Below are 7845 nucleotides of genomic sequence, written 5' to 3'. Positions count from 1 at the left end.
GTAATGGTTGTACTCCCCCATGGAGAGATGATAGAGGGATGTGAAAGAGGAGAGAGGTAATGGTTGTACTCCCCCATGGAGAGATGATAGAGGGATGTGAAAGAGGAGAGAGGTAATGGTTGTACTCCCTCATGGAGAGATGATAGAGGGATGTGAAAGAGGAGAGAGGTAATGGTTGTACTCCCCCATGGAGAGATGATAGAGGGATGTGAAAGAGGAGAGAGGTAATGGTTGTACTCCCTCATGGAGAGATGATAGAGGGATGTGAAAGAGGAGAGAGGTAATGGTTGTACTCCTCCATGGAGAGATGATAGAGGGATGTGAAAGAGGAGAGAGGTAATGGTTGTACTCCCCCATGGAGAGATGATAGAGGGATGTGAAAGAGGAGAGAGGTAATGGTTGTACTCCCCCATGGAGAGATGATAGAGGGATGTGAAAGAGGAGAGAGCTAATGGTTGGACTGGACTTATTTATTCTCTCATTACCGACTTATTCTGTTTCAATAACATAATTACAATACAAACTAATTACATTCAAGGAATTATTGTATTAAAGTAAATCTGTATTAAAATTCACCATAAAATGTACAGTTCATTCCATAGCTTAACATTGGAAATGCTCCCTCCCTCCTATAAAAGTCATTGAGGTGTTGGATGAGATTGGACCCTGCCTTCACCTGGGGATATTTGTTGGACCCATCACAACAGGTGATGAGGACCTCATCCTTCAGCTGCACAAAGAAAGCCAGGGACTGCAGTGTGCTCCAGTCTCCAGCAGGGGGCAGTAAAACCCTATGGACCTGAAAGAGAAAGTGAGGAGTAAAAATCAAAGGTGAATTTACATTGATGTTTCCACAGAGACCTGAGTCATATTCACTAGGCACCAAACTGAAGAAAATTTACTGAAATTAGGAGGTGACTAATGAACGTAAGAAAATGAACTAAATATTTTGCTACAGTGTTCCCTAACTAATACGACCCTGGATTCAAATACCATTTGAAATCATGCAAATATATATATGTATGCAGGGGCTGAGTTATTTGAATTAACAAATGACAATGGGGTTTCCGTTCTTGTATTGAAGTGATTGGATTACGAGATGAAAGGGCGGGTAAAGTTCAATGATGTTTTGGTGAGATGGGCTGAAGACACTGTAGAGAGAAGGTCGACTGGAATGTGTTCAGGAGAACATTAAATAAATCTGTTACGTTTATTATAAGCACAGAAGGATAATGACCATTAAAAACAACACAAATACAGAGATGAAAACAAGCAGACCATTTTTAAAAAGCCAGAGTACATACACTGTATAAACTCTATCCCACTACCACAATAATATGACCCAGGAATACTGTCTAAACTCTGTCCCACTACCACAATAATATGACCCAGGAATACACTGTCTAAGCTCTGTCCCACTACCACAATAATATGACCCAGGAATACACTGTCTAAGCTCTGTCCCACTACCACAATAATATGACCCAGGAATACACTGTCTAAACTCTGTCCCACTACCACAATAATATGACCCAGGAATACACTGTCTAAACTCTGTCCCACTACCACAATAATATGACCCAGGAATACACTGTCTAAACTCTGTCCCACTACCACAATAATATGACCCAGGAATACACTGTCTAAGCTCTGTCCCACTACCACAATAATATGACCCAGGAATACTGTCTAAACTCTGTCCCACTACCACAATAATATGACCCAGGAATACACTGTCTAAACTCTGTCCCACTCCCTCAATAATATGACCCAGTCTCTTCTACAGGGCTGGGCAGGGTGGTCTGGCTGGGAGCCTCTTCTACAGGGCTGGGCAGGGTGGTCTGGCTGGGAGCCTCTTCTACAGGGCTGGGCAGGGTGGTCTGGCTGTGAGCCTCTTCTACAGGGCTGGGCAGGGTGGTCTGGCTGGGAGCCTCTTCTACAGGGCTGGGCAGGGTGGTCTGGCTGGGAGTCTCTTCTACAGGGGCTGGGCAGGGTGGTCTGGCTGGGAGCCTCTTCTACAGGGGCTGGGCAGGGTGGTCTGGCTGGGAGTCTCTTCTACAGGGGCTGGGCAGGGTGGTCTGGCTGGGAGCCTCTTCTACAGGGCTGGGCAGGGTGGTCTGGCTGGGAGTCTCTTCTACAGGGGCAGGGTGGTCTGGCTGGGAGCCTCTTCTACAGGGCTGGGCAGGGTGGTCTGGCTGGGAGTCTCTTCTACAGGGGCAGGGTGGTCTGGCTGGGAGCCTCTTCTACAGGGGCTGGGCAGGGTGGTCTGGCTGGGAGCCTCTTCTACAGGGGCTGGGCAGGGTGGTCTGGCTGGGTGTCTCTTCTACAGGGCTGGGCAGGGTGGTCTGGCTGGGAGCCTCTTCTACAGGGCTGGGCAGGGTGGTCTGGCTGGGAGCCTCTTCTACAGGGGCTGGGCAGGGTGGTCTGGCTGGGAGTCTCTTCTACAGGGGCAGGGCAGGGTGGTCTGGCTGGGAGTCTCTTCTACAGGGGCTGGGCAGGGTGGTCTGGCTGGGAGTCTCTTCTACAGGGCTGGGCAGGGTGGTCTGACTGGGAGTCTCTTCTACAGGGCTGGGCAGGGTGGTCTGACTGGGAGTCTCTTCTACAGGGGCTGGGCAGGGTGGTCTGGCTGGGAGCCTCTTCTACAGGGGCTGGGCAGGGTGGTCTGGCTGGGAGTCTCTTCTACAGGGGCTGGGCAGGGTGGTCTGGCTGGGAGTCTCTTCTACAGGGCTGGGCAGGGTGGTCTGGCTGGGAGTCTCTTCTACAGGGCTGGACAGGGTGGTCTGACTGGTCCCAAGCTGGAGACTCTTCGTGACGGACCACCGCTGTGGCATTAAACACTTGCTGCAGGACCAAACACATTTCCATCAGAGACTTACGCATTTATAAATGATTCATTCACCATTAATAAACTAATTATAAACCTTTTATAACCCACTTGTAAAGAGACCCTTGTTGTAAAATGCCATTTTGCACCATAAAGCTGCCAAAATGTTCCATGAAGGTATAACAGTTGATAGCAGGAGAGGACAGTAAGAGTTGCCCACCCTCCGTTTGCTCTTGGTGAAGTTCTTGTTGATCTGGGCGCTGACAGACTCATGGATGTTCTGATCCAGGGCTGTGTCTCCATCAATCCTGAGGGAGTGAGAGAGACATGAGGGCCAGGCTGGAGGACAACAATATGTACCAGAAGGTGTGTGTGTTCACTCTACCAGGGCTGCTGAAGAGCCTGGTCACATGTGTAGCGTAACCTTGGGTCATTCTCTACCAGGTGGACTAGAAAGTCTTTATCTAAAAAACACCACAGGGACACACAACCATTTCTGTCTCTCTCATCTGAGAGACAAGATGTAAAAGACTGAAGACTGGACATACTTGATGTCTATGTGGGAACAGTAGCACTTACAGGACCAGAGGAGGACTGGACTGCTACCTACAAGACTAATGTAACTTACATTGTGTTTAAACGTGACCCTGGATCACAGGTCAACATCATTCCAGAGACTGAATTGTTACAGTTTCAGGTAAAACCAGTGGGAAACACAAAACAAAGGAGAAGATTGAAAGATTACAGTGGTGAAGCAATTGTCACTTCAGGGACATGAACATTGGTGCTGGAGGGAGATGATACATCTCACAAGGTTCAGTTTGTCATAGTAACATGAGAAAAAACAGCCATCATTGGGTTAAAGTCATGTAACTTACTGGGTCTAGTGAAACGAGTTCATATGGTAAATGACTCATGTTGAGGATGCAGATGCTGATGTTTTTCAGGGAAGATGGGAAGCTGCAGCACAACATGGAGTTAGAACAGCCAGATAGACCAGTGATCCATGTACCTAGAAAGATCTCATTATCACTAAGAGACCAGCTAAAAGCAGAGATACTGTAGACCAGTGATCCTTGTACCTAGAAAGATCTCATTATCACTAAGAGACCAGCTAAAAGCAGAGATACTGTAGACCAGTGATCCTTGTACCTAGAAAGGTCTCATTATCACTAAGAGACCAGCTAAAAGCAGAGTTACTGAGGCTAGAGGCCTTAGATATCCTAGACAAAGTAGAAGAGCCTTCTGAATGGGTCCACTCACCGGTAATAGTGGAGAAGAAAGACGGCTCTCTCAGACTGTGTATGGATCCAACAGAGATAAACAAGTATGTAAAAAGGGAACACTTTCAGCTGCCTTCCAGAGGGGAGATATTCAGGGACATAACAGGGGATAAACACTACTCAAAGCTAGACGCCTCATCAGGGTTTTGGTAGATCAGTCTAGACAAGGAGAGTACAAGGCTTTCTACTTTCAATACTCATTCTGGTAGGTTCTCATTTAAAAGGCTCCCGTTTGGTCTCACTTCAGCACCAGAAGTCTTTCATAGGACAGTCCAACAGATATTTGAGAGTGTGCCAGGCACCACAGTGTCCATTGATGATGTGTTAATATGGAGTCAGACTTTTGAAGAACACAACGCCAGGTTGAAAGCAGCACTTGATCTAACCAGAGATAACGGACTAAACATAAACACAGACAAATGGGAATTCAAAAAGACACAAATAACCTTCTTGGGTGAAAAACTAACATGTGAAGGTGTTCAGATAGACCAGAGCAAAGTGACGGCCATCAAGAACATGCCACCCCCTACCGATCAAGAGGGTGTACAAAGGGAGAAGTGTACTGTGTAAAACTACAGAGTGGTGTTGGAACAGTAATCAGCAGAAAGAGTTGGAGCAGCTCAAGGCATTGATCATGCATGCTCCAGTACTGAGGTTCTGTGATGAAAAGCTCAACACCAACATCTCAGCAGATGCCTCTGAAGCAGGTTTAGGTGCAGTGTTGTTACAGCAGTATGACACTAGATGAAGCCCAGTCACATATGACTCCAGGGCTCTGACAACTTCTGAGTGGAACTATGATCAGATTGACAAAGAGGCATTGGCACTGTCATATGCATGTGATAAATTCCATGTGTTTATCTATGGTAAAACAGTGTGGACAGAAACAGATCATAAACCTTTGGTTACTATTGTAAAGAAGGGTCTAACATACACCACACCAAGGCTACAGAGACTGTTTCTAAAACTCCACAAATATGACTTGCAACTGGAGTACAGACCAGGGAAAGAATTGTTAGTGGCAGACACATTGTCCAGAGCTTTTGACAGCTCACAACCAAACCAGATATACGAGCAGGACGACACCATACATGTAAACCTTATCAGAAAGAGTTGCCCTGTCTCAGATGAAATGTGGACAGTTATTTCACGTGCTGCTGCAGAAGATGACTGTTTGTTAAAGGTGATTGAAGCCATAACATGCAGGTGGTCTGTACAAGCTATACCCTTCTTGTCAATACAGGGATGAGATATCTGTAGTGGATGGAGTTGACCTATACCCTACCATTATGGTCAATACAGGGATGAGATATCTGTACTGGAGGGAGTTGACCTATACCCTACCATTATGGTCAATACAGGGATGAGATATCTGTACTTGATGGAATTCTGTTTAAGGGTTCATGAATTACAGAAAAACATGCTGATCAAAATACACAAGGACCATCTAGGGATGGAAAAATCTAAACAATGTTCAAAAACAGTGTTTTTCTGGCCCAAGATGAATGGTGATATAGAGCAGACAGTCAGAGCCTGTGGAACATGCCAGAAATACAGGTCAAAACAGAGCAAAGTGTGAGGACAGACGCTGGGAGATGAGAAGCAAGAACAGGGAGTTTAACATTTAATAAAAAAACAGAAAGGAGCAAAACACCGACAGCATCTGGACAACGGAAACGAATCAACATTAATTGTGACACGGGGATCAAACTGAGGAACAGACAGATATAGGGGAGGTAATTAAACAGTGATGAAGTGGTGAGTCCAATGAAGCAGTGATGCGCGTAACGATGGTGACAGGTGTGCATAAACGATGGTGACAGGTGTGCGTAAACGATGGTGACAGGTGTGCGTAAACGATGGGGAGCGAGAGCAGGCGTGACAGTAACCCCCCCTTTCTAGGGACACCCACCTGGGCGAGCTTGACGGGCTGGCCGAGGCATGGGAGCCTGATGAGCCGGCTGAGGCATGACGTGGGATCAGAGCCTGCCAATTTATTTATTTTTTATTTTACCCTTATTTTACCAAGTATGTGTAACATTGACACTGTGTTACAATAGTGCTTTGATGAAGAAGCTCCAAAACTCTTTAACATTTAATATTGTTGAAGGGAATAAACTGTTATCCTGAACTTTTTTTAACAACTGGACAATTCTACAGTAACAGAGTGACACTGAGACTCAGATTTACACTTTAAAATGTCAAACAGAATGAGGGTTTGTCATTCTGTTACTGAAATTCGTATCTGCACTGTTCTTTAAGTAAATGTGTTTTTGTTCAATTTTTTTGTATATTGTTAAAAGTAGTCCTTGTGCGTAGAGTTGTAAGGTTTGTTTAACTTTGCAATGATTGTTTTTTGTTTGACAGACATTTTCAAGTGAAAAATCTGAGTCTCAATGTCCTTCTGTTACCATGGAAATGACCAACTTCAGTTTTACATTCCTAGGACTGAGCACCCCTTCACCCAGGTGTGATTGTACATATATAACCCCTGAGGGAGAGAGAGAGAGAGAGCTGTACTCACTCCCTATGTCTGTGTGCACTCAGGAAGACCTCAGCCTCCAGGCCCACGTCCTTACAGAGCAGGAAGAACGACGACTGGATCTCACAGAATCCATTCACTCCTTCCCACAATAGCCATTTCTATAGACCAGGAAGAGTTGTGTAAGGACAGTGAAATCAGAGCTATATACAATATAGGATATAAAAGATGACATGTTTAGAATGGTTGAACTCTGTATATGGCTCAGAGGGAGGTCAATCACTTTGTACCTTGACCTTAACACTGATAGCAGCAACAACAACCACAGCAGAGAAGTTGGCTGTGTAGACAGACAGACAGACAGACAGACAGACAGACAGACAGACAGACAGACAGACAGACAGACAGACAGACAGACAGACAGACAGACAGACAGACAGACAGACAGACAGACAGGTTGTTTACTATGACTGGATGAAGGGATGCAGTGTTGAAGGCTTCCTTTAGGTCTCCTGGTCTCTTGGGATTTAAACTGTGAATACAGAGAGATAGTCCTAACAATTCAACCAATGTACACAGCAAACAGTCATCATTAATATTATACCAGTAGCTTTGTATATTTATGCAATGTGTTTAGTTTCTGCTGTTGCCCACTGCTTTTTACAATGGAAAGTAACAGTGAATGTATTGCTCCACCGATACCAGTTGCTTCACCAGTCACAGTGAGCAGTCATGTACCACTTCTGTGACATTGAAGACTATGTAGTATTCGTGGATGATTAAGTAAAGTGACGTCATCTTCCCTCTGAAGACTCCCCCGAGACTGAGAGTGTTTTCACACTTCGTCCCTTTCAGACAATTGTTGTGAACTCGGTGCGGTTGGCTTCATGTTTTTCTGCAGTGTGAATACCCTCAAAAGAGCCCCCGAAGTGAACTGAACTAAAGCCGTCTCGAGAGGTGGTCTGAGTTTAGGGCAATGTGAACACAAAGCTCCACAGGTTCACTTGTCATTATTCTCACACTAGACTACTGCAACATCGTTACCACTCACATTGGGTGCCACAAAAGAGAGAAGATGATGATATGCAGGGGCATATTCATTAAACCAATTCTGTTGTCAAACGTTTCTTAATTGCGGATCAGTGGGACGCTAGAGTCTCGACAACTTCCGGTGAAATTGCAGAGCGCAAATTTCAAATGACAGAAATAGTAATATTTAACATTCATGAAAATACAAGTGTCATACATCAGTTAAA

Source organism: Salmo salar, unplaced genomic scaffold (genome assembly GCF_905237065.1).
Source record: "Salmo salar unplaced genomic scaffold, Ssal_v3.1, whole genome shotgun sequence".
NCBI classification, from domain to species: domain Eukaryota; kingdom Metazoa; phylum Chordata; class Actinopteri; order Salmoniformes; family Salmonidae; genus Salmo; species Salmo salar.
The sequence above is the reverse complement of the archived record's forward strand: the minus strand, read 5'-3'. Positions refer to the sequence as shown.